Source organism: Cebus imitator, unplaced genomic scaffold (genome assembly GCF_001604975.1).
Source record: "Cebus imitator isolate Cc_AM_T3 unplaced genomic scaffold, Cebus_imitator-1.0 Scaffold1, whole genome shotgun sequence".
Classification (NCBI taxonomy): Eukaryota; Metazoa; Chordata; class Mammalia; order Primates; family Cebidae; genus Cebus; species Cebus imitator.
In genome coordinates this window covers 13,498,494-13,525,861 of record NW_016107316.1, presented here as the reverse complement: position 1 = coordinate 13,525,861, position 27,368 = coordinate 13,498,494, and the positions used below count along the sequence as shown (strand labels likewise).

The 27,368-nt window shown below is 36.9% G+C and overlaps 1 long non-coding RNA gene across 2 annotated transcripts in view; it reads right to left on the bottom strand.

Moving 5' to 3' along the window:
• Positions 1 to 1,791: 1,791 nt before the first annotated feature.
• The window catches only part of LOC119470800, a 92,699-nt gene continuing 67,122 nt past the window's right edge, over positions 1,792 to 27,368 (bottom strand). Inside the window, exons 2-4 of one of the 2 annotated variants that reach the window (XR_005199768.1) lie at positions 4,234 to 4,310; positions 3,926 to 4,025; positions 1,792 to 2,194 (exon numbers count right to left, since the gene is read on the bottom strand). This is a non-coding gene — a long non-coding RNA (uncharacterized LOC119470800). The remainder of the gene's footprint in view (positions 2,195 to 3,925; positions 4,026 to 4,233; positions 4,311 to 27,368) is intronic. The other variant, XR_005199773.1, reaches the window with a different exon arrangement.

Genomic DNA, 27,368 nt, shown 5'->3' with positions numbered 1-27,368 from the left:
TACATTTTAACCCTAGTGCCACTGCTTTCCTAAAGGAAAGCCCCAAATTGCCCATCACTTCTATATAATTTCATATTGAAAGTTGGGAAATAGCTAGGCTGAGTTAGCTTGACCTGATAACTCACTTGGCTTTCTCTCCAAGGCTCTAAAGCCTTTTTTGAGATTTCATTCCCATTGATAAAGACATTCTGAAGTGATGCTTTTTCTATCCTCTATTATGCAACAGACCTTTTGTTCACAAAGAGTAAGAATTGGAAAGAAAGAGTTTAGAAATCTTACTGTTGTGGAAACTAAGACCTCCTGTTACTCTTCATTTTCTTCTATTTGACATTTCCACAAAGTGCTATTAGTGCTGTTTCTCAGAGAAGTAAGAAATCATGCTTGGTTGGTGTATCAGCAAAGGCCTCATGAAATGATTGGAATTTGAAAAGAAGTCTAAAAGCAGATTAAGATTTCAGTGGTGGTAATAGTGGAGACAGAGGACATTCCATTTGAAGTGGAGAATATGAGTAGAGGTATAAATATAAAACAGTGTGGGACATGACAATGGCAATGTGTAGTTATAATTTGTGAGAACTAAACATACATTGATGTGAAACTATTAGGTAAATTCTGGAATGTAGGTGTCAGTGACATTTTGGAAACTGTTAAATGCAAAGATCTACGTTTCCAGTAGACAGTGAGACGGTCATGGAATGTTTGATTGGAATGTGGTTGAAGTTTATCTTAGCAAAATGTATATGGCTATCCACCTGTGAAATTATTTGGAATAAGGCAAGCAAATAATGGGCTATGAAAATAGCCAAGGCAAAATATCTGAGTCTGAATTAATTAGATGGCAATTGTCATGAATATGACTTGGAATAGAGTGAGTGGCTCTGATGAATGAGAGAAGAAATGGGAAGGTGAATGAAGATGACTCCAAGAGTAGGTGTCTGGTTGATTAGGAACATGACAGTACCATTGCTGGCAACTGGATAATCAGAAGAAGTGGGTTGTTCCAGATGAGGGATGCATAGCCACTAGAGGTTTTGATGTTTTAGACTCAGGTGTGTATATATTTGCAAAGCTATATTTTAGAATGATGAATCTGCTGGGTATAAGAGGGTGGCTTGAAGGGGATAAATCCTTTGAGCAGCAGGTGGTTGGTCATTGTTAAAAGTGTTTGAGACCAGGCTGGCCAACATAATGAAACCCTGTTTCTACTAAAAATACAAAAAAATTAGCCAGGTGTGGTGGTGCACACCTGTAATCTCAGCTACTCGGGAGGCTAAGGCAGGAGAGTCACTGGACTCTGGAGGTGGGGGTTGCAGTGAGCCAAGATCATGACATTGTACTCCAGCTTTGGTGACAGAGCAACACTCTGTCTCAAAAAATAAAAATAAGATAAAATAAAAACTTCAAAAGGATAATTCCCAAATGGCAGGATACATAGTTAAGAAAGAGTGAAGCATCACTGTGAATAATGCTGACTTATGACTGTATAACTAAAAGGACTTGTGTCTAGCAAATGGTCATGCATATAGATTTTTTAAGAACAATTTTTGGGAGCATAGCACTTACATAATTTAAATACAGAAGTCAGTTTTGACCAAAAAAAAAAAAAAAGAAAAGAAAAAGCAGTCTTTACTAATTCTTCTGGGAGGCATGCACACATCCACAGGCAAGGAGGGGAGAACTCCATGTATTTCCATGGAGGGCCCCCCATAGTCAAAGGATTAAGACAAGAAAGACACATATTGATAAAGAAATTTTAATAACTGGAAGGAAAGGATAACACTTTTCAGCTTACAGAACTTGAGTACAATTACCTGACATCTATTTTTAAGAAAGAGAAGGAAATTTAATTGAATGCACAGTTAGACATCTATCAAAATGAATTTTCTTTAAAAACCTCATATAACAATATCCCATTTCTCTCTCAGCATAATGATTTCTTACCAACAAAGCCTGTCAGTGTTTCCTAGAAGCAATATTGAAGTGACTTCTTGCTGGAAATTCAGCAAATGAACTTTTTTTGCTCCCAGAATCTCTCTCCTCATTAGGCTAGTTAGAAATTCGCCCGGGGCTCCCAGCCCATCTTTTCTCTGACGGATGCTAAGTGTAGAGAAGCTAATGGACACTTTAACTGTTAGGGGGTTTTTGATTCAATCCCTTGCAGCCTGGCAGCTCACTCCAAGTCCTTTCAGAAGAGCTGCAATCATATGCACAAATATGATGGTTAAATATGGGCCAGAAGGAAAATCACATTTTTTTTTTTTCATGATAAGGGAGATACTTGTTAAAAACGGGAAATAATCTGTGAAGGTATTCGATGGGCTGGGACTTTCACACCTTCAAGAGGCCCCTCCCACTGAACTGTCCCTATAGCAATTTGCTCCTTGCAGGGAACAAATGGGGAAGGAATCCCTTTTGCCATTTCTAGGTGTGCTGTTACAGCCTCTTCCTATGGGCCATCATATAATATAAATGTTCTTTAAGTTACCATCTAATAGCAATTACTAATAGAATATGACAGGTTTACATTATTTTGAATTTGAAATGAAAAAAACTGATGAGTATCTTGTAAATGTGAAACATGTTTTATGTAAACGTGTAGTATCTGAGAATAGGTTTAATTAACCCTTTCCAATTACATTAACTTTCTTAGATTTTCCCCTTCCGTCCTTTGTATCCTTTCTGCCCTAATATCAGCACCAATAAATTGGTCAGTGATTATTCTCTAATTGTCTGTGCCCCATATTTTTCTCCACCTAGTCGGAAGGTTTTTAAATGATCATTTTTTTTTTGTTTCCACTTCTCAGTTCTCCTCCAACAAGCCTGCCCATGAAGCTCTGACTTTACAATTCATGATTGTGTTCTTAATGTACAGGTTAAATTTGGTTTGGGGAAACATGGGCCTAGTGTTTTAGATCGTTTAGATTCAATAATCCACAAATGTCTAGACATTCAAATAAGGTCAGAATAAAAATCTATTCTTTGAAATGTATTTAGCAATTCCAGACATCGATTTGGAGAAATGTGTCTTCCACAGGCAACTGAAAGAGAAATCTGTTCTGGTTCTAAATATGAATCAAAGTGACAAGACCCAGACCATCTTATCTATTTAAATGGAAGATCATTCTGAAAGGTATAAAGATGCTCCTGCAAACCTGTCTGGTGCCAAAGCATCAAGGCACAATTTATCCCAAATGACTACCATTGCTGTGAGACATGAGTTGAATGTAAAGAGGCACTGGAGCTCACAATTCAACATTGACGGGGTTGTTTTCCCCAGGATACTACCTCATGATTTCTTCAAGTCTATTGACACTTTTTTTTCCCCCTTGGGAAAAATAAGATGCCTGTTTTGTTTGGTGGCTGCAGGACTTGGTACTACAAGATCCAGCCCACGTGTCTCTGGTGACTGTATAAGAACCAGGGCCTTTTGAACCTACGGAGACAATGTGTTGCTGTTCTGGTAGTAGCATGTCTTACCGTTATCTCTGATGGTGTGACCTAACATAATGTGACACATACTAGAAGAAGTGATGTGACAAAATGGATCAGGCAGGCAATGCTGCGCATGACAAATATGCCATCTCATCTGAACCCAGTCCTGCTTTTAGCAGATACTAACTTAAAGGGCGTATCACTTTTGTCCGTATCCTTCAAGGTTTTTGGTGATAAGAAGGCCATGTAAAGGCCACATCTGTTATGGATGTAGAAGTAAGCAGTATTCGGTAGTAACAAAAGGCGATGTTTGAGATGCCATGTGCCCAAGAAATCAGTTGGAGGAGGTGTAATTAGGTGGTGAGAGAGAGGATAAGCTATCTATCCCCTCTACCACTTGGTCTCTGGGACTGACAGCTACAGCAAAGCAGTTAAGTTGTGCTTCAGTAAGATCAAGTGGGAACGACACAGCTGAGAAAACCTTAATCTGTACCTTTAATAATTCATTGCAGAGAACTTCACAATTTGGTTCAAGTTCATTTCCTTGTTCAACTATTATAGTTCACGCCTTCATTATATCCATCAGCCAGGATCTGGTCAAACATACAGAAACCACTTTAAGAATTTTGAACAGAAAATTTGGTACAGAAATATATCTAAAAGTTGTTAGAAAGGGTTATAGGAAACACTAGGAAATGGTGGTACGATCCAGAGATAAGAAAGTCAAGGAAGCATCTAACAACCTTCTTTTAGGAGTAGAGAAGCAAAAGAGAGAAAAGAGAATTAATGCATCAACCCTACCTACAAATGCTTTTTGAACCTCAGCTTTTCCATCCTTTATCGGCTACTTCTGCTGATGGGAACTAATCAGAATCCAACTGGAAAAGGAGTCCAAAGAATGCCATTTTTAGTTTTTCAATGCCTTCAACACAGAACACAGAACAGTGGGTAGGAATGGAGTTCAGTACAGAGAGACAATATTTGTCATATTATGGTTTAGTTATTTTAATGAAAGGTGAACAAGGCAAGGATATATTTTTATGTGTATAATGTATATATACATAGACATGTATACGCATGTACACAAATAACTACAACACCTAGTGATAATGTGCTAGACTTAAGTGTCAGGTAAGTGTGGGTTTATTCCTAGCTGTCTTTATATGCCTGGGACTGAACAATAACACCTGCTATGTATTCTTATTAGTAGGATGCAGAGGATGCAACATATTCTAAAGATATGGCATATTTAGTTACAGTGCACATTAAATGCTTTAAAATGGCTTATACTTTAATCTCATTTGACAAAGGTTTTGCAAATATTAGCACTATAGTTCTTCTCACTTTGGAATGGATTTAAAATACTGTATGAGAACTGATATTTTGCTACTTACTGTCTCTTCAATTGTGGCACAATAAATACTTGATATTTAAATTAAAGGTTGACCCTAATACCTAGGGAAGAGAGTCACACACATTTACTATGTTATTAGAAATATTTTTTTAAAAAAACCCACAGTGTTCTTTTCAGAGTAGCATAGAGTAGGAGAAAAACAGGTTGTAAAAAATTAAATAATTTACAATGTGAGTCTCAAAAGGAATTTTCTACAACTTGTTTTTTCATGGCACAGAAATGCCTTGCTGTATTGATCATCACTGAGAAGTGAGGTGCTCTACTTAACTGTTTTTTATATAAGCGAAGACTACCTTTTTATTTTTAATCATTTCAATATTTTAAGAGTAACATTTATTGTTTTCCTGCATATAAAATTAACATATGAGAGAGGAGCTGGATGAAGATTGTAAACTGAGCCCATTTTTTTTCTTACTATCTCTGCACTAGAAGTTAACTGAAATTATAGAAATAATACTTTTATATAAATAATAGAAAGTAAGAAAGGGTCTCTTAGGAAATTCTGGAAGAGAGAGAGTAGTTGGGATAAATTTTCAGAGGGATCAAAATATAGAAAATTGCCAAATACCAGCAATAAGAGCACTCTTTTTATATAAAGTTGAGAAAATCCAAGCTTTATGACAAATTCAAAACGACTAGAGGCCTGTAGTATAATCAAATTACTGAACTTGGATAAACTGGGCAATATGGATGCCTTCAGCTCTCTTAATGATGAGATTTTGCTTATCATGTGTGTGTGTATGTCTGTGTGTGTTTGCACATGTATGTGTTTTAGTTTTTTATTTTTTAATTTTTTATTCTTTAAGTTCTGTGGTACATGTGTAGAATGTGCAGGTTTGATACATACGTATACACATGCCATGGTGGTTTGCTGCATCCATCACCCTGTCATCTATATTAGGTATTTCTCCTAATGCTATCCCTCCCATAGCCCCCCACCCCCTTGCTATCCCTCCACTAGCCCCAACCCCCCAACAGGCCCCAGTATATGATGTCCCCCTCCCTGTGTTCATGTGTTCTCATTGTTCACCACCTACTTATGAGTGAGAACATGCAGTGTTTGGTTTTCTGTTCTTGTGTCAGTTTGCTGAGAATGATGGTTTCCAGCTTCATCCAAGTCCCTGCAAAGGATGTGAACTCATCCTTTTTTAAGGCTGTATAGTATTCCATGGTATATATGTGCCACATTTTCTTTATCTAGTCTATCATTGATAGGCATTTGGGTTGGTTCCAAGTCTTTGCTATTGTGAACAGTGCCACAGTAAATATACCTGTACATGTGTCCTTATAATAGAATGATTTATACTCCTTTGGGTATATACCCAGTAATGGGATCGCTGGGTCAAATGGTATTTCCAGATATATATCATTGAGGAATCCTTATACTGTCTTCCACAATGGTTAACTAATTTATACTCCTACCAATAGTGTAAAAGCATTACTATTTCTCCACATCCTCTCCAGCATCTGTTGTCTCCTGATTTTTTTAATGGTCACCATTCTAACTGCATGAGATGGTATCTTACTGTGGTTTTGATATACGTTTCTCTAATGACCAGTGATGATGAGCTTTTTTTCATATGTTTGTTGGCTGCATAAATGTTTTCTTTTGAGAAGTGTCTTGTTCATATCCTTTGCCCACTTTTTGATGGGGTAGTTTGTTCTTTCTTGTAAATTGGTTTAAGTTCTTTGTAGATTCTGGATAGTAGCCTTTTGTCAAATGAGCAGATTACAAACATTTTCTCCAATTCTGTAGGTTGCCTGTTCACTCTGATGATAGTTTCTAGTGCTATGCAGAAGCTCTTTAGTTTAATTAGATCCCATTTGTCTGTTTAGGCTTTTATTGCCATTGCTTTTGGTATTTTAGTTATGAAGTCCTTGCCCATGCCTATGTCCTGAATGATATTGCCTAGGTTTTCTTCTACGGTTTTTATGGTGTTAGGTCTTATGTTTAAATCTTTAATCCACGTGGAGTTAATTTTTGTATAAGGAGTAAGGAAGGGATCCAGTTTCAGTTTTCGCATATGGCTAGCTAGTTTTCCCAATACCATTTATTTAATAGGGAAACATTCCCCTATTGCTTGTTTTTGTCAGGTTTGTCAAAGATCAGATGTTTGCAGATGTGTGGCGTTATTTCTGAGGCCTCTGTTCTGTTCCATTGGTCTATATCTGTGTTTTGATACCAGTACCATGCTGTTTTGATTACTGTAGCCTCATTTGAAGTCAGGTAGCATGATGCCTCCAGCTTTGTTTTGTTTTTTCTTTTCCTTAGGATTGTCTTGGCTATGTGGGCTCTTTTTTGGTTCCATATGAATTTTAAGGTGTTTTTTTCCAGTTCTGTGATTAAAAGTCAATGGTAACTTGATAGGGATAGCATTGACTCTACAAATTATTCTGGACAGTATGGCCATTTTCATGATATTGATTCTTTCTAACCATGAGCATGGAATGTTTTTCCATCTGTTTGTGTCCTCTCTTATTTCCTTGAGCAGTGGTTTGTAGTTCTCCTTGAAGAGGTCCTTCACATCCCTTGTTAGTTGTATTCCTAGGTATTTAATTCTCTTTGTAGCAATTGTGAATGGGGGTTCACTCATGATTTGACTCTCTGTTTGTCTGTTACTTGTTTATAGGAATGGTTGTAGGTTTTACACATTGATTTTGTATCCTGAGACTTTGCTGAAGTTGCATATCAGCTTAAGGAGATTTTGGGAAGCTAACCTGATGTCAAGATATCTTTTGCTTCCTAAGGATTTTTAAAGCTAGATTATCCTTTAGAATCTGAGCATAATTTTATGATGTCCAACATTTTTTGTAGGTATTTATTTTTAAATTTAGTCATTTAACTGAAAGAAGTCAATTTGTGGTTAATATTTGGCAGTACATGGTTAAGTAGGGGCATGGATTTGACTCAGTCTTTTTACTTTGTCCAGCTTCTAAGGTCATTGGCTGGAGGGTCAGTGCATAGGCATAATGGTTTAGCAAATTTCCAGTGTCTTATAATCCTGATTGAAACTGTTCTATCTAGTTCTGTTTGTATGCTTTAACAAAACAAAACTTAGTGTATGTAAGTAAACCTTAGGAATATGTATTTGGTAGTCCTTTTCTAGAAGAAACTTGTCAAAATCTAAAATCAATGGAATTTCATCACTTTTACAAGTCAAATTAAGCACCACCACCTAGCCGTTTCAGCTTTTTGCCATGATTTTACTTGGAATTTAGATCTTAGCATAAATGTACAAGGTGCCATTCATGTTAGAGGGTAGGAGGAAGAGGTTTTCAGGAATGAAATGGCCCTCAAAACTTCAGAAATTACTACCATGTAGTAAGGGATTTCTGGGGGTAAAAATACAGAGTTTGATTACCTGACAGTTTGTTTACAAATGAATCATCGCGATGAAGATGATTGAAAATATCTACCCTTTTTCTCTCTAGATGAATTCTTTCCCAGGATCACAATCATGCTTTAAAAGTTTAAATTTCATCCTACATTTTTAACAATAATATCTTACATTCAAAATAGTTGAAACCCAGCATCACTTGTGCATCTTCACATTTATGTCAGTCAAATAGTGCTATATAACCACCTTTTTAATTCTTAAGTTCAAGGTACATATTATCTTCATTTGGAAGATAAAGAATTTTTTCCCCACAGAGCAATGTCACAATTTTAAGGAATTTGCCAGTAATCACATAGCATGAAAAGTGTTAGAACTAGAATTTAATTCAAGTCTCAATGTTTCTAAAAACCATGCTCTTTATTTCTCTTTTAAAATTTATTTTCACCATGGTATATAATCATTAATAATATGTGATTTAAACTAGGGCCTAAAAGGTGGATATTTTAATACCCAGAATGATAATGGTAAGGAAATCAAAGGAGGAGAGCAGGTAGAGATAAATCAGAAGCAAGAACTGACATGGCAATCAGGAAGACATACTTTTTTGGAACGCAGAAAATATGTATAGCAGTAGTACAAATAAGACAAAGATGCTAAAGGTATTTTACACCAAGCTACTGTACCCCACATTGAGGTATCTATAAGAGCTTCTGTAAGACTGGAGTGTCACTGAGTTTGACTTATTTTTGTAATCTAGGCATGTATGCCATGTCTTGTAAGGAAAGAGACTGTAAAAATGATAAGGCAAGTTAAGAGCACTTTGTGGCTGGTGGTAAGTCACATATGGAATAAAATTGTTTTATTTAGGGAAAATTTTAAAGAAATAAATACAGCATGATGATTTGTATGCTGCTGCCTTAAAAAATGTTTGTTACCTTTAGGTAAGAAGTTGATAGGCTTTTCCTTTTTATGTATTTATTTTTTTGTTATACTTTAAGCTCTGGGGTACATGTGCAGAACATACAAGTTTGCTACATAGATATATACATGTCATAGTGGTGTGCTGCATCCATCACCCCATCATCTACTTTAGGTATTTTTCCTGATTCTATCTCTCCCCAAACCCCTACCTCCTGCTATCCCTTCCCTAGCCCTCCCACCCCCAACAGGCCATGGTGTGTGATGTTGCCCTCCCTGTGTCCATATGTTCTCATTGTTCAACATCCACTTATGAGTGAGAACATGTGGTGTTTGGTTTTCTGTTCTTGTGTCAATTTGCTGAGAATGATAGTTTCCAGCTTTATCCATGTTCCTGCATAAGACATGAACTCATCCATATTTATAGCTGCATAGTATTACATGGTGTATATGTGTCACATTTTCTTTATCCAGTCTATCATTGATGGGAATTTGGGTTGGTTCCAAATCTTTGCTATTGTGAACATACCTGTGCATGTGTCTTTATAATAGAATGATTTACAATCCTTTTGACATATACCCAGTAATTGTATTGCTGGGTAAAATGGTATTTCTGGTTCTAGATCCATGAGTAATCACCACACTGTCTTCCACAGTGGTTGAACTAATTTATACTCCAGCATCAGTGTAAATGTGTTCCTATTTCTCCACATCCTCTGCAGCATCCATTGTCTCCTAATTTTTTAATGATCACCATTCTAACCGGTGTTTGATTTGCATTTCTCTAACGACCAGTGATGATGAGCATTTTTTCGTATGTTCGTTGGCTGCATAAATGCCTTCTTTTGAGAAGTGTCTTGTTCATATCCTTTCCTCATTTTTTAATGGGGTTGTTGTTTTCTTATAAATTTGTTAAAGTTCTTCATAGATTCTGGATATTAGCCTTTTGTTAGATGAGTAGATTACCAACATTTTCTCCAATTCTATAGGTTGCCTATTCATTCTGATGATAGTTTCTAGTGCTATACAGAAGCTCTTTAGTTTAATCAGATCCCATTTGTCTATTTTGGCTTTTGTTGCCATTGCTTTTGATATTTTGGTGACGAAATCCTTATTCATGCCTATGTCCTGAATGGTATTTCCTAGGTTTTCTTCTAGGGTTTTTATGGTATTATGTCTTATGTTTAACTCTTTAATCCATGTGGAGTTAATTTTTGTATAAGGTGTAGGGAAGGGATCCAGTTTCAGCTTTCTGCCTATGGCTAGCCAGTTTTCCCAACACCATTTTAAAATAGGAAATCCTTTCTCCATTGCTTGTTTTGTCAGGCTTGTCAAAGATTAGATGGTTGTAGATATGTGGAGTTATTTCTGAGGCCTCTGTTTTGTTCCATTGGTCTATATCTGTGTTTTGGTACCAGTACCATGCTGTTTTGATTACTGTAGCTTTGTAGTATAGTTTGAAGTCAGGTAGCATGATGCCTCTAGCTTTGTTTTCTGTTTATTTATTTATTTATTTATTTATTTATTGCTTAGGATTGTCTTGGCTATGCGGGCTCTTTTTTGGTTCCATATTAAGTTTAAGGTGCTTTTTCCTTAGTTTTAAAGTAAAATGAAATATTTAATTTTAGAAAGTGCTGAGAATGGGGATATTAAAGGTCACCCAGGAGAAGATATTCAATGAACAATGTGGATTAGATCCATCACATGGTAGAGGACTGAATTTTAGAGCATTCCAAATAGAGGTGGTGATTGTTTTGAGTACATAGAAATTGTTCAAATATTAATTAAAATGCATTGATTTGCACAAAACAAAATTCGATTTAACAGGGACATCAAGTGCAACAGAGAAAAAGTAAACAATTAGAAGGACACAAAGATAGTAAGTTGCAGAAGTATAGAAGGAGCAAGAAGTAGTCACATGGGACAAAACAGAGCAATGTCTAAAAGGAAGTCTCTGGAAATGGTCACACAATGGTCAGTATGAAATCCAGAGCTCAAGGAATTCTGAAATATGTGAGTGGTAAAAAAGTAGAGCCAATTAATTATATGGATTTGAGAAAGACATGAAATCACATAATCTTGCATTAATAATGTTTATTGAATATATACTCTAAGAAATACAATGAATATAATAGTAAAATGTCTTTAAAGGGTATAGTTGTTTGTAGCTTGCATGGCAGGGAACTGGGCCAGGTGCTAAGGTAATAATGAAATGGATCCAATATAGTAGGGGTTCCCAACCCCAGAGCCACAGATTAGTATGGGTTTGTGGCCTGTTAGGAACTGGACCACACTGCAGGAGGTGAGCAAGTGTTACTGCCTGCCTGAGCTCTGCCTCCTGTCAGAGCAGCTGCAGCATTGGAATCTCATAGGAACGTGAACCCTATTGTGAATGTGCATGTGAGGGATCTAGGTTGCAAGCTCTTTATAAGAATCTAATTCCTGGGGATCTGAGGTAGAACAGTTTCATCCTGAAACTATCCACCGCCACCTCCTTGCCATGCTCCCAGTCAGTCCATGGAAAAATTGTCTTCCGTGAGGCAGTTCTCTGGTGCCAAAAAGGTTGGAGACTGCTGCACTATAGAAGCTATTCTCGAGGAGCTCCCATTTTTCTATGAAAGACTAAACAGGTACACAGTAGAAAAATGAAAAGTGCCCTCAGAGAAGCCAACAATTTGGCTTTTCCCCGAAGACATTCCCATACTAGCGACATCTAGTGTTTCCTCATTAATTCCTGATGAATGAGACCACCAGATACATTCTTTATTCGCTGGACTAATAAGCACTATGAGTTCAGGGCCTGTATCTGCCTTGTTCCTGCTGCTTGTGCAGTTCCTAAAACAGAATCTGGAACAAAGATTGCTTAATAAAACACTTAAAAAAAAAAGTAATGGATGGAGGGATGGAAGAATGCATGAAGAGATGGAAGGAAGGATGGATGAATTAGTAAAAGAATGGACCCCTAACCATTGTTCAGATGAAATACTGCTTTACATGACCTTCTTTATTTTTCCAGTTGTATTTACCAGTCTATATATTTCTCCTACTATATCGACCCTTGGAAAAAAAAGAAAAAAACTAATACTGTACTCAGCTGTCCTGTTTGAAATCTGCCACATTGTATCTCTCAATCTTGTGTTCTTAATTTCTTCCTTTAACATCATAGTAGCAGCCCAGGTAACTTACAAATACAATAAAAGATACTGTTAGATTCTTTTGAAAGATAGAAAAATGCAATTTTCTTCACGTTCTCAAAATGATATAGCTTTTGAAAATATTAGACTTTTTACCAACTTCTGAATTCAAAGCTAAAGAGTTACCTTTCAATTACTTTCCACATGAACATAATGTGATTTGATATTGTCACCAAGTTCCGACAAATGGAAAATTATTTGTACTTAGCCTGAGAAGTATTGAAGAACTCTATAAAGTTGATCAGGTTTTGCTAGACTTTGAAATTATTGCAGCCCCTGCAAACACCAGATACATCAAATTATTTGAAAGGGTGATGAAAAAAAGTTGGTCTGATTAAACTGAGACCATTCTCTGACTTCCTAAGCTTTTAGACAACCTAGAAACTATTGCACACTGCACATGTCTCTTTCTGAAATGTTCTCTGCCTTCATTTTTATGAGAGTGAAAGCACAGTTCTGTAAAATATGAAGAAATCTGTGGATTCTGTAGAGACAGGAACAGCGTGACATAAATCTCAGAAAGGCATCTGATTTCACAAATTTCCCATTTGATTCCTGCTATTGTATGAGGCTGGGCTCTTCATCTCTATTAAAATCAATCTGGAAGCCTTGTTGAGATTGCCACCAGAGAAGCCAATACTCTTGTGGATTGGACCACAGATGCTATAAGTCTGAATGTACATTTAGGTATTGGTGTGCTTTAAATTTAAATGCATGGCTAATTTTGCATCTATAGTATCTTAGTAGAGTACTAATATGATTCCTGAGAGAAGTGGCATTAAATCCACTCTTGGGGACTTTTTTGGGGGGTGGGTGGGGAATCAGATAGTCATATCTCTAAGAAAAACATGTGGTAAAGACCAGGTAATATGACATAGAATTTAATGTCAGACTTAATAATTTCCACAAGTTGGAGAGTAGAGAGAAAGATTTATATAGGAAGCATGACTTATGAGTGTTAAAGGCCGGGTATCATCTAGGTAAGTTGAGAAAGGGCATAGATAGTTTAATGGTAATAATAGCTTTGGGCACAGATTCAAGAAGGACAAGGGAGCAGAAGATCCATATTTTGCAGGAGTGGTTGGGAGAACTGCCACAGGAGAGCCAGAAGGCATCCTAATGTGTCCATATGCAAGGAATTTTCTGTTTACTCTTTACAATAGGGTGGGTTTTCTGTTTAGTGGAAGCATTTAGGTTCAACATCTATACATTTAGAAGCCACTCTATGTCCTTGATGTGGAATAAGGTTATGATACAGGTAATGTTTTAAATTAAATCTACAATACTTATTGACAACGGCAAACACTGTAAGGACTTAAAGCATATTGAACACTGTTCCTCTATATCTATGAACTCATGTATCCCTCAAAGCAATTTAATGAGTTTGCTACTATTACTTCTGTTTCAGATAACCAAGCTGAGAATCAGAAAAGCTAAGAAGCTTGCTCAAGAATGGATAGTAATAAAAGGTAGGATTGGAAAACAAACTAACCTAGGCATTTGGGTTCCAGAGCCTGCTAAATGCAAAGCTAAAAGCTATGCTAAGCTTTCTGTTTGCTGTATATTTTTAGATAATAAACTTTTTACAATAAAATAACATTTAATAGTTTTATATTACTGGTTAGTAGGGCTATATCAGAAGGTACTCAGTTCTCTTTTGGGTAAACAGTTTGTTTTCATTTTTTAAAAATGTTATGATAAGCAAAGCTGCATGAATTTTTATCTTTGCAAACACACCTCCAGGAAAAATCAGCTCTTAGCAGTGAAATGACTGGATCAAAGGATATGCATATTTTTAAGGATTTTGACATAGGCTGTCCTAAATCACTCTCTAGAAAAATTTTTCCCAATTTGCATTGCCCTATCAGATACTGAGATAACTTTCTTTAAATTCTCACCAGAAATGATCATCTTTTTTTATCTTTGACAGTTTAACAATTTCCATGTTAATCATTATAGGTTCAATTTGAATTTTTGATTATAAATTTAAAATGTTAAATAATTTCATGTTTAATTCTAATTTATATCTCTTCTTTTGTGTTTAAGTGATCTTACTGTTGTATAATATATTTGTAATTGTGTTTAGTAGAGTTCAATGATCATTCCCATTGTTATAGCAAAGTTTGAGGTTTTAGTTGTAAAAAAAAAAAAAAAGCTTTCAAATTTATAGTCAAATATATCAATATTTTTCTTTAGAGCATTTCTGAGTTTAATGCTTAGAAACACTTTCCATAATCTCAAGATTATAGAATTATTTGCTCTCATTTTGTATTGTTTTCTATGGTTTTAATTTTCAAAAATTGATTTTGATGAATTATCTAAAGTAGATGGATTGCTTTTGTTTTTCCTCAAAAAATTAGCTGCTTGTCCCAAATTTATCAAGTGACTATTCAGCCACTAGTGTCACTATGACCATCATTTTTTTCTTTATGTCGTTAAGAGAAAGCATAACATTAATTAATGGTATTGAGTAATGTTTAATCATATAACTTAAATTACTTTATGTTCTAATATGTTAGCTCTTTTCCCTGAGACCTTTATCTTAATAATCAGAATGTTTTTTTTTTTGTTGTTGTTATTGGAAAATAACTTGATCTTAATTATAAAAATGCTACAAACTTATTACAGAAACAAATCAAACAGTAGAAAAACAGAAGAAAGGTAATAATCACGATTTGGTTTTTAGGCTTTATCCTTCTATCTCTGTTGGTTGTTGCTTTTAACATGCATTTTTGAAGACAGTGTACATATTGATTGGCAATTATTTGTTTTATTTGAAATACTTTATTTTTAGAGCTGCTTTAGGTTTACAGCAAAATTTAAATTACAAGGAACATTTGTTACAACCGATGAACCTACATTGACACATCATAACACAATGCACACAATTTACATTAGGGTTCATTTTTGGTGTTGCACATTCTATGAGTTTCATCAAATTTTTAATGATATGCATTAAACATTACAGTCTCATACAGAATATTTTCACTGCTCGAAAATCCTCTGGGCTCTGCCTGTTCATTTCTTCACATTCCACTCCTCCCATTCCCCTGGCAACCACTGATCTCTGTACTATCATCTCCATAGTTTTGCCTTTTCCGGACCCTCATATGATTGGAACCATATAGAACATCACATTTTAAGATTGGCTTCTTCCACTTAGCAATAAGCACTTAATTTATCTCCATCTCTTTTAATGGGTTGATACTTTTTTTTTTAGTGCTGAGTAATACTCCATTGCCTGAATGTACCACAGTTTATCCATTCACCTACTGCCATATGTCTGGGTTGCCTCCAAGTCTTGGCAATTATAAATAAAATTGCTACAAACATCTACTTGCAGGATTTTGTGTGGGCATGAACAATATAGAATGTTTTATAGCTAAATATACATGTATAGCATCAAGTATAATAACTATATAGTTTGGCAGCAAAAAAAAAAGTATCAGAATTTATTCAACTAATCACATATTGTTTCATTTTCAGGCAGTTTTCAAATATTCTGTTAAAATAAGCCAACATTCTTCCATACAAATCTTTGAGGAAAGACATTGTATTGCAAGATGTTAAAGCAGGATTGCAGGCAAGATGGCTGAATAGAAACCACTCTGGTGTGCAGCTCCCAGTGACAGCAACACAGAAGGTGGGTGATCTTCACATTTCCAATTGAGGTACCTGGTTCATCTCGTTGGGACTGGTGAGACAGGGGATGCAGCCCAAGGAGGATAAGCTGAAGCAAGGTGGGGTGTCACCTCATCCTGGAAGTACGAGGGGCCAGGGAACTCCCTCTCCTAGCCAAGAGAAGCCATTAGGGACTTTTCCCAGCTTTCCCATGGTCTTCACAACCTGCAGACCAGGAGATTCCCTCAGGTGCCTACAATACCAGCACCCCAGGTTTCCAGCACAAAACTGGGCTACCATTTGTGAAGACACCAAGCTAGCCACAGCAGTATTTTTGTTTGCTTGTTTCATACCCCAATGGAGCTTAGAATACCAGCAAGTCAGAACTGCTCACTCCCGTGAAGAGAGGGGCTGAAGCTCGGAAGCCAAGTGATCTGGCTTGGCAGATCTCACCCTCACAAAGACCAGCAAGCTAAGATCCACTGGTTTGAAATTCTTATAGCCAACAGAGCAGCCTGAGCTCAACCTGTGACATTCGAGCACAGTGGAGGGAGGGACATCTGCCATTGCTGAGGCTCCAGTAGGTAGTTGTAACCTCGCTTGTATAAACAAAGTCACTGGGAAGTTTACACAGCAACTGGGCAGACCCATGTACCTCAAGGCCTTTGCAGGCAGACTGTGCCACTAGACTCCCTCCTCACTGGGCAGGGCATTTTTGAAAAAGGGCAGCACCCCATCAGAGACTTATAAACTTATAATCCACCGTTCTTGGACAGAGCACTTGGGGAAAGGGGTGGTTGTGGGTACAGCTTCAGCAGACTTAAATGCCCCTACCTGGCAGCTCTGAAGGGAGAGGCCAATCTCCCAGCACAACATTCGAGCTCAGATAAGGGACAGACTGCCTCCTACAGTGGTTCCCTGACCCCTGTGTATCCTGACTGAGAGACACCTCCCAGCAGGGGCTGACAGATGACACCTTATATAGGAGAGCTCTGGCTAGCATCTGGTGGGTACCATTCTGGGACAAAGCTACCAGAGGAAGGAACAGGGAGTAGTCTTTGCTGTTCTACAGGCCCTGCTGGTGATTCCCAGGCAGGAATGGTCTGAAGTGGACCTCCAGCAAACTCCAGCAGACCTGCAGCAGAGGGGACTGACTGTTAGAAGGAAAACTAATAGTTTCAACATCAACATAAAGAATGTTCACTCAGAGACCCCATCCAAAGGTCACCAACTCCAAAGTACAAGGTGGATAAATCCATGAAGATGAGAAGAAACCAGTGCAAAAAGGCTGAAACCTCCAAAAACCATAATGCCTCTCCTCCTCCAAGGGATCACAGTTCCTCACCAGCAAGGTACCAAAACTAGATGGAGAATGAGCTTGAGGAATTGACAGAAGAAGGCTTCAGAATGTGGGTAATAACAAACTTCTCCAAGCTAAAGGAGCAAGTTCTAATCCAATGCAAGGAGGCTAAGAACCTGGAAGAAAGGTTAGACAAAATGCTGATGAGAATAACCAGTGTGGAAAAGAACATAAATGACTTGATGTAGCTGAAAAACACGGCACAGGAATGTCATGAAGCATATACAAGTTTCAATAGCTAAATTGATCAAGTGGAAGAAAGGATATCAGAGGTTGAAGATCAGCTCAATTAAAGCAAGAAGGCAAGGTTAGAGAAAAAAGAGCAAAAAGAAATGAACAAAGCCTCCAAGAAATATGGGATTATGTGAAAATACCAAATCTACTTTTGATTGGAGTACGTGAAAGTGATGAGGAGAATGAAACCAAGTTGGAAAACACTCCTCTTCAGGGTATTATCCAAAACTTAGCAGGGCAGGCCAACATTCAAATTCAGGAAATACAGAGATCACCACAAAGATACTCCTGGAAAAGAGCAACTCCAAGACACATAATTATCAGATTCACCAGGGTTGAAATAAAAGAAAAAATGCTAAGGGCAGCCAGAGAGAATGGCTACCTACAAAAAGAAGACCATCAGACTTATAGCAGATCTCTCTGCAGAAACCCTACAAGCCAGAAGAGAGTAGGGGCCAATATTCAACATCCTGGAAAAAAAAGAATTTTCAACCCAGAATTTTATATCCAGCCAAACTAAGCTTTATAAGCAAAGGAGAAACAAACAAAATCCTTTTTGGAGAAGCAACTGCTGAGTGATTTTTTCACCACCAGGTCTGTCTTACAAGAGTTCCTGAAGAAAGCACTAAACATGGAAAGGAACAACCAGTACCAGCCACTGCAGAAACATACCAAATTGTAAAGACTATCAACACTATAAAGAAACTGCATCAACTAACAGGCAAAACAACCAGCTAGCATTAAAATGGCAGGATCAAATTCACATATAACAATATTAAACTTAAATGTAAATGGGCTAAATGCCCCAATTAAAAGATACAGACTGGCAAATTGAATAAAGAGGAAAGACCCATTAGTGTGCTGTATTCAGGAGACCCATCACATGTGCAAAGAAACACATAGGCTCAAAATAAAGGGATGGAGAAAGATTTACCAAGCAAATGGAGAGCAAATAAAAGCAAGCGTTGCAATCCTAGTCTCTGATAAAACAGACTTTAAACCAACAAAGATCAAAAGACACAAAGAAGAACAGTACATAATGGTAAAGGGATCAATGCAACAAGAAGTGCTAACTAACTATCCTAAATATATATGCACCAAATACAGAAGCACCCAGATAGACTTAGACTCCCACACAATAATAGTGGGAGACTTTAACACCTCACTGTCAATATTAGACAGATCAATGAGACAGAAAATTAACAAGGATATCCAGGACTTGAACTCAGATCTTGCCAAGCAGACCTAATAGACATCTATTAGAACTCTCCACCCCAAATCCACAGAATAAACATTCTTCTCAGCAACACATCACACTTATTCTAAAACTGAACACATAACAGGAAGTCAAACACTCCTCAGCAAATACAAAAGAAGGCATAGTAGCCTCTCAGATCACAGTGTAATCAAATTAGACCTCAGGATTAAGAAACTCACTCAAAACTATACAACTGCAAGGAAACTAAACAACCTGCTCCTGAATGACTACTGGATAAATAAATAATAAAATGAAGGCACAAATAAAGATGTTCTTTAAAACCAAAGAGAATGGAGACACAATGTACAAGAATCTCTGGGACACATTTAAAGCAGGGGGTAGAGGGAAATTTATAGCACTAAATGCCCAAAGAGAAATGAGGAAAGATCTAAAATTGACACCTAATGTCATGATTAAAGAACCAGAAGAGCAAGATCAAACAAATTCAAAAACTAGCAGAAGACAGAAATAACTAATATCAGAGCACAACTGAAGGACACAGATAGACACACACACACACACACACACACACACACACACACACACACAAACCCTTCAAATAATCAATGAATCTAGGAGCTGGTTTTTTAAAAAGATCAACAAAATAGACTGCTAGCCAGACTAATGAAGAAAAAGAGAAGAATCAAATGGATGCTATATAAAATATTAAGGGGGATATCACCACCAATCCCACAAAAATACAAACTACCATCAGAGAATACTATAAACACCTCTATGCAAATAAACCAGAAAATCTAGAAGAGTAAATTCCTGAACACTTACACTCTCCCAATACTAAACCAGGAAGAAGTCAAATCCCTGAATAGACCAATAAAAGGTCTGAAATTGAGGCAGCAAATAAGAGCCTACCAACCAAAAAAAGTCCAGGACCAAGCAGGTTCACAGCCAAATTCTACCAGAGGTACAAAGAGGAGCTGGCACCATTCCATCAGAAATTATTCCAAATAGAGGGAATCCTCCCTAACTCATTTTATGAGACCAACATCATCCTGATATCAAAACCTGACAGAGGCACAACTAAAAAAGAAAATTTCAGGACAATACCCATTATGAACATTGATGTGACAATCCTCAATAAAACACTGGCAAACCAAATCCAACAGCACATCAAAAAGCGTATCTATTATGATCAAGTCAGCATCATCCCTGGGAGGCAAGGGTGCTTCAACGTATGCAAATCAATAAATATAATCCATCACATTAACAGAACCAAAGACAAAAACCACATGGTTATCTCCATAGATGCAGAGAAGGCCTTCAACAAAATTCAGCAGCCCTTTAGGCTAAAAACTCTCAATAAACTAGGTATTGATGGAATGTATCTGAAAATAATAAAAGCTATTTCTGACAAAGACACAGCCAATATCATAAAGAATGGACCCAAACTGGAAGCATTCCCTTTGAAAACCAGCATAAGAAAAGGATGCCCTCTCTCACCACTCCTATTCAACATAGTGTTGAAGTTCAGGCCAGGGCAATCAGGCAAGAAAAAGAAATAAACAGTTATTTATTAGGAAAACAGGAAGTCAAACTGTCTCTGTTTGCAGATGACATGATTGTATATTTGGAAGACCCCATCATCTCAGCCCAAAATCTCCTTAAGCTAATAAGCAACTTCAGCAAAATCTTAGAATACAAAATCAATGTGCAAAAATCACAAGCATTCCTATATATCAGTAACAGACTAACAGAGAGGTAAATCATGAATGAAACCCCATTCACAATTGCTACAAAGAGAATTAAATACCTAGGAATACAACTTACAAGGGATGTGAAGGACGTCTTCAAGGAGAACTACAAATCATTGCTCAAGGAAATAAGAGAGGAAACAAACAAAGGTAAAACAGTCCATACTCATGGTTAGGAAGCATCAATGTCCTGAAAATGGCCAGAGTGCCCAAAGTAATTTATAGATTCAATGCTATCCCCATCAAGCTGACTTTCTTAACAGAATTGGGAAAAAAAAATTGAAATTTCATATAGAACCAAAAAAAGAGCCCACATAGCCAAGAAAATCCTAAGCAAAAAAGCAACACTGGAGGCATTACACTACCTGACCTCGAACTATACTACAAGGCTACAGTAATCAAAACAGCATGATACTGGTACCAAAACAGTGACATAGACCAATGGAACAGAACAGAGGCCTCAAAAGCATTGCACACATCTACAACTATCTGATCTTTGACAAACTAAAAAAAATAATAATAAGCAATGGGGAAAGGACTTCCTATTTAATAAATGGTATTGGGAAAACTGGATAGCCATATGCAGAAAGCTGAAACTGGATCCCTCTTCCTTACACCTTATACAAAAATTAACTCCAGATGGATTAAACATTAAACATTAGATCTAACTCCATAAAAACCTAGAAGAAAACCTAGGCAATACCATTCAGGACATAGGCATGGCATGGTTTCATGACTAAAACACCAAAAGCAATGGCAACAAAAGCCAAAAGAGACAAGTGAGTTCAAATTAAACTAAAGAGCTTCTGCACAGCACTAGAAACTATCATCAGAGTGAACCAGCAACAAACAGAATGGGAAGAATTTTATGCAATCTACCCCTCTGACAAATGACTAATATCCAGAATCTACAAAAAGCTTGAACAAATTTACAGAAATAAAAACCAAACAACCCCATCAGACAACCCCATCAACCAACAAACATATGAAAAAAAGCTCAACATCACTGGCCGTTAGAGAAATGCAAATCAAAACCACACTGAAATGCCATCTCAGGCCAGTTAGAATGATGATCATTAAAAAATCAGGAAACAACAGATGTGGGAGAGTATGTGGAGAAATAGGAATGCTTTTACACTGTTGATGGGAGTGTAAATTAGTTCAACCATGTGGAAAACACTGTGGTGATTCCTCAAGGATCTAGAAGTGGAAATATCATTTGACCCAGCAATCCCATTACTGGGTACATACCCAAAGGATTATAAATCATTCTATTATAAAGACACATGCACAGGTATGTTCATTTCAGCACTGTTCACAATAGCAAAGATTTGGAACCAACCCAAATGGCCATCAATAATAGAATGGTTAAAGAAAATATGGCACATATACACCATGGAATACTATGAAGCCACAAAAAAGGATGAGTTCATGTCCTTTGCAGGGACATGGATGAAGCTGGAAACCATCATTCTCAGCAAACTGACACAAAAACAGAAAATCAAACACTGTATGTTCTCACTCATAAGTGGGTGTTGAACAATGAGAACACATGAACACAGGGAGGGGAACATCACACACTGCAGCCTGTTAGAGAGTGCAGGGCTAGGGGAGGGATAGCATTAGAAGAAATACCTAATGTAGATGACGGGGTGATGGATGCAGCAAACCACTACGGTACGTGTATACCTGTGTAACAAACGTGCACGTTCTGTGCATGTACCCTAGAACTTAAAGTATAATAAAAAATCAGCTCCCCCTCCTGCCCAAAAATAAAATGTTAAAACATATGTTTTCTGGGGATTGAGCATGCTCTTCCCTTCATTCTGCATAAAATACCCCCACCAAAGTCCTCTTCCTACAAAAATATTGTTTTATATTAAGGAATAACTTGAGTGCAATGAGATGGGTGAACCTTAAGCATACTGCTTTTGAGCTTTTATCTAACTATAAGCCCATGTGGTAGGCTTATAACTACGACAAGATAGGCTCCCTCCTTTCTACACGCCAGGTTCATCCCTCAGCTTCCATGTTCTGTTTTCCTAATGTTTTTTAGCTGAAAGCCTGAAATGACTGACAGGCTGGGAATGTTTCTAAGTCTTTCTGTCCCATCTTTGGCCCAGAGGGCTCATGATGAGTTCCTCTTAGCTCCCTTCATCTGTCCTTCACCTCCATTACTGGGGAAGGGGAATCCCTCTCAGCCCTCTTGTTCTAACTGCCCTCAGCCTTTGGCCTATTCTCCAAATGCTCTTTGAAGGGACCTGGGAATGAGTTGGAAAGGTGCTTCCAGAGTCTTACCATGTCAGCTCATACTTAGTCAACTGGCAGCCTGAGGGATATTCCATTGGCTTACCACTTCCTAGCAGATTTCTTCCTCTTCTGCATTGCCAAGGATGAGAGCAGTAGTCTCTTCCTCTTTATGAAAGGCTTCTCGGTTTCTGTCATGTAGTTTATTTCAATTTCTTTGTGTCCTCAATCCTCGATTGGGTTTTCAAAACTATATTATAGTTTATCAGTCTCCTTTTGGTGTTTGGGGTGAATGTTACAGTTTATTGAAACTTTCTACAACAGAAGCAAGTGCAGGACTCCTAGTGTTTTCCATTTTGTGCCCCCCATCTATCTATTTATATGTATAGACAGACATAGATAGGTGATAGATAGATAGTTGTCTCTGTAACTATGATATAGGTTCTATCTTATTTATAATTCTAGGAACACTGTATTTTCCCTCTTATTTCACTGATGATGCTCTGTGTGGATCTTTTTAAAATTTTAGTTATTGAGTAAATCACACTATGATTACTTCTGCTAATTTTATTAATCATAATTGTACCTTCCTTAAACTCATTTTTCCAGATTCGTAAGATTTACTGTGTTGTCCTTTTACAATCTTACTTAAGCTTACATATTTTTATAATGAACTTGGGGATCATTGAGGGAAGGTTGGACAAGGGGTGATGAATAAAAGACTACATATTGGGTAGAATATACACTGCTTAGGTGATAGATACACTGCAATCTCAGAAATCAACCCTAAGGAACTTATCTGTGTAACCAAGACCATTTATACACCAAAAACTATTGAAATAAAAAAGAAGAAAAAGAATATTAATTGAAAATAAAAATAAAAGCATTTAAGGGTACAAAATTTCCCCAGTTATACTTTTGTTCTCATATAAAACATTTTAAAATAAAATTTTTCATGGTTATTGATAGTATTCCAATAACAGTTTTAATTACTTTCAATGAAATTATTTTGCAAAATACTTTATCTTTTCGTTGTGACCTAGTATTGAAATATCCACTAGCACATGCTAGCTACTATCTCATTGTGTATAAAATATTTACTGTTTATAGAGTATTTAAGAATTATTTTTTGAGTAGAATATAATCAGTGTAATTCCTAAATACTCCAAAAGCATTTGAAAAACACGTTGACACATTGTTTCTAGAACATAGAGTTCAATATTTACCAGTTAAATCAAGTCTAGTGATTGATTCAAATTTTCCATATCTTTGCTCCTTCTTTCCCCAGTTTCATTGAGGCATAGTTGACAAATAAAAAGAGTATTTACTCTATTTAAGTTGTATACCTTGAATTGATATATGTATAACTTGTGAAATATTCTCCACAATCAAGCCAATGAACATATCCATCACCTCACATAGTTACCTTTTACTTACTTTTTGTGTGTAGTGAGAACAGGAGGAAGATTTACCAAGCAAATGAAAAGCAAAAAAGAGCAGGGGTTGCAATCCTAGTCTCTGATGAAACAGACTTTAAACCAACAAAGATCAAAAGACACAAAGAAGAACAGTACATAATGGTAAAGGGGATCAATGCAACAAGAAGAGCTAACTTTCCTAAATTTATATGCAACCAATAAAAGAGCACCCAGATACATAAAGCAAGTTCTTAAAAACCTACAAAAAAACCTCATTCCCACACAATAATAGTGGGAGAATTTAACACCCCACTGTCAATATTAGACAGATTGAGATAGAAAATTAACAAGGATATTCAGGACTTGAACTCAGATATGGACCAAGAGGACCTAATAGACATCTGCAGAACTGTCCATCCCAAATCCCCAGATATATATTCTTCTCAGCACCACATACACTTATTCTAAAATGATCACATAATTGGAAGTAAAACACTCCTCACCAAATGCAAAAGAACGGAAATCATGACAAACAGTCTCTCAAAACACAGTGCAATCAAATTAGAACTCAGGATTAAGACTCACTAAAAACCACACAACTACATGGAAACTGAACAACCTGCATCTTTATTTCTGCCTTCATTTCATTATTTATCCAGTAGTCAATCAGGAGATTGACACAGTGTACCAGGAGACACAACATACCAGAATCTCTGGGACACATTTAAAGCCAGGTGTAGAGGGAAATTTAGTACTAAATGCCCCAAGAGAAATGAGGAAAGATCTAGAATTGACACCTTAATGCCATGATTAAAAGAACTAGATAGCAATATCAAACAAACTCAAAAGCTAGCAAGAGGAAAAAAAAAACTAAGATCAGAGCAGAACTGAAGGAGATAGAGACACACAAAAAAACCTTCAAATAATGAATCCAGGAGCTGGTTTTTTGAAAAGATCGACCTAATAGGTAGGCCACTAGTTAAGATCAAATACATACAATAAAAAAATGATAAAGGGGATATCACCACCAATCCCATAGAAATACAAACTATCATCAGAGAATACTATAAACACCTCTATGCAAATAAACCAGAAAATCTAGAAGAAATGAATAAATTCCTGGACACTTACACTCTCCCAATACTAAACCAGGAAGAAGTCAAATCCCTGAATAGACCAATAAAAGGTCTGAAATTGAGGCAGCAAATAAGAGCCTACCAACCAAAAAAAGTCCAGGACCAGACAGGTGCACAGCCGAATTTTACCAGAGGTACAAAGAGGAGCTGGTATCATTCCGTCAGAAACTATTCCAAACAATAGAAACAGAGGGAATCCTCCCTAACTCATTTTATGAGACGAACATCATCCTAATACCAAAACCTAACAGGGGCACAATTAAAAAAGAAAATTTCAGGACAAATCAGGAAATATCAGAAAATTTCAGGACATTAATGAACATTGATATGAAAATCCTCAATAAAACACTGGCAAACCAAATCCAACAGCACATCAAAAAGCGTATCCATCATGATCAAGTCAGCATCATCCCTGGGAGGCAAGGTTGCTTCAACGTATGCAAATCAATAAATATAATCCATCACATTAACAGAACCAAAGACAAAAACCACATGATTATCTCCATAGATGCAGAGAAGGCCTTCAACATAATTCAGCAGCCCTTTAGGCTGAAAACTCTCAATAAACTAGGTATTGATGGAATGTATCTGAAAATAATAAAAGCTATTTCTGACAAAGCCACAGTCAATATCACACTGAATGGGTCAAAACTGGAAGCATTCCTTTTGAAAACCAGCACAAGAAAAGGATGCCCTCTCTGACCGCTCTTATTCAACATAGTGTTGGATGTTCAGGCCAGGGCAATCAGGGAGGAGAAAAAGAAATAAACGGTATTCAATTAGGAAAACAGGAAGTCAAACTGTCTCTGTTTGCAGATGACATGACTATATATTTAGAAGACCCCAACATCTCAGCCCAAAATCTCTTTAAGCTGATAATCAACTTGAGCAAAGTGTCAGAATATAAAATCAATGTGCAAAAATCACAAGCATTCCTATACACCAATAACAGAGAGCCAAATCATGAATGAACTCCCATTCACAATTGCTACAAGGAGAATTAAATACCTACGAATACAACTTCCAAGGGATGTGAAGTACGTCTTCAAGGAGAACTACAGACCACTACTCAAGGAAATAAGAGAGGACACAAACAGATGGAAAAACATTCCATGCTCATGATTAGGAAGAATCAATATCATGAAAATGGCCATAGTGCCCAAAGTAATTTATAGATTCAATGCTATCCCCATCAAGCTACCATTGACTTTCTTCACAGAATTGGAAAAAAAAAAACAAAAAACACCTTAAATTTCATAAGGAACCAAAAAAGAGCCCACATAGCCAAAAATTCTAAGGGGGAAGAAACTGGAGGCATCATGCTACCTGACTTCACTATGCCACAAGGGTATAACAATCAAAACAGCCATGATACTGGTACCAAAACAAAGCTATAGACCAATGGAACAGAACAGAGGACTCAGAAGTAATGCCACACATCTGCAACCACCTGATCTTTGACAAACCTGACAAAAACAAGCAGTGGGAAAAAGATTCCCTATTTAATAAATGGTATTGGGAAACCTGGCTAGCCATATGCAGAAAGCTGATACTGTATTTCTTCCTTATACCTTATAAAAAATTAACTCCAGATGGATTAAAGATTTAAACATAAGCCCTAACACCATAAAAACCCTAGAAGAAAATCTAGGCAGTACCATTAGGGACACAGGCATGGGCAAGGTCTTCATGACTAAAACACCAAAAGCAATGGAAACAAAAGCTAAAACTGAAAAATGAGATCTAATTAAACTAAACAGCTTCTGCACAACAAAAGAAACAATCATTAGAGTGAACCAGCAACCAACAGACTGAGAAACAATTTTTGCAATCTACCCATCTGACAAAAGGCTAATATCCAGAATCTATAAATAACATAAATTTACAAGAAAAAAGCAACCTCGTCAAAGAGTGGGCAAAGGATATGAACAGACACTTCTCAGAAAGAAGACATTTATGCAGCCAACAAAAATGAAAAAAAAAAAGGTCATCTTCACTGGTCAGTAGAGAAATGCAAATCAAAACCACATTGAAATATCATCTCACACCAGTTAGAATGGCGATCATTAAAAAATCAGGAGACAACAGA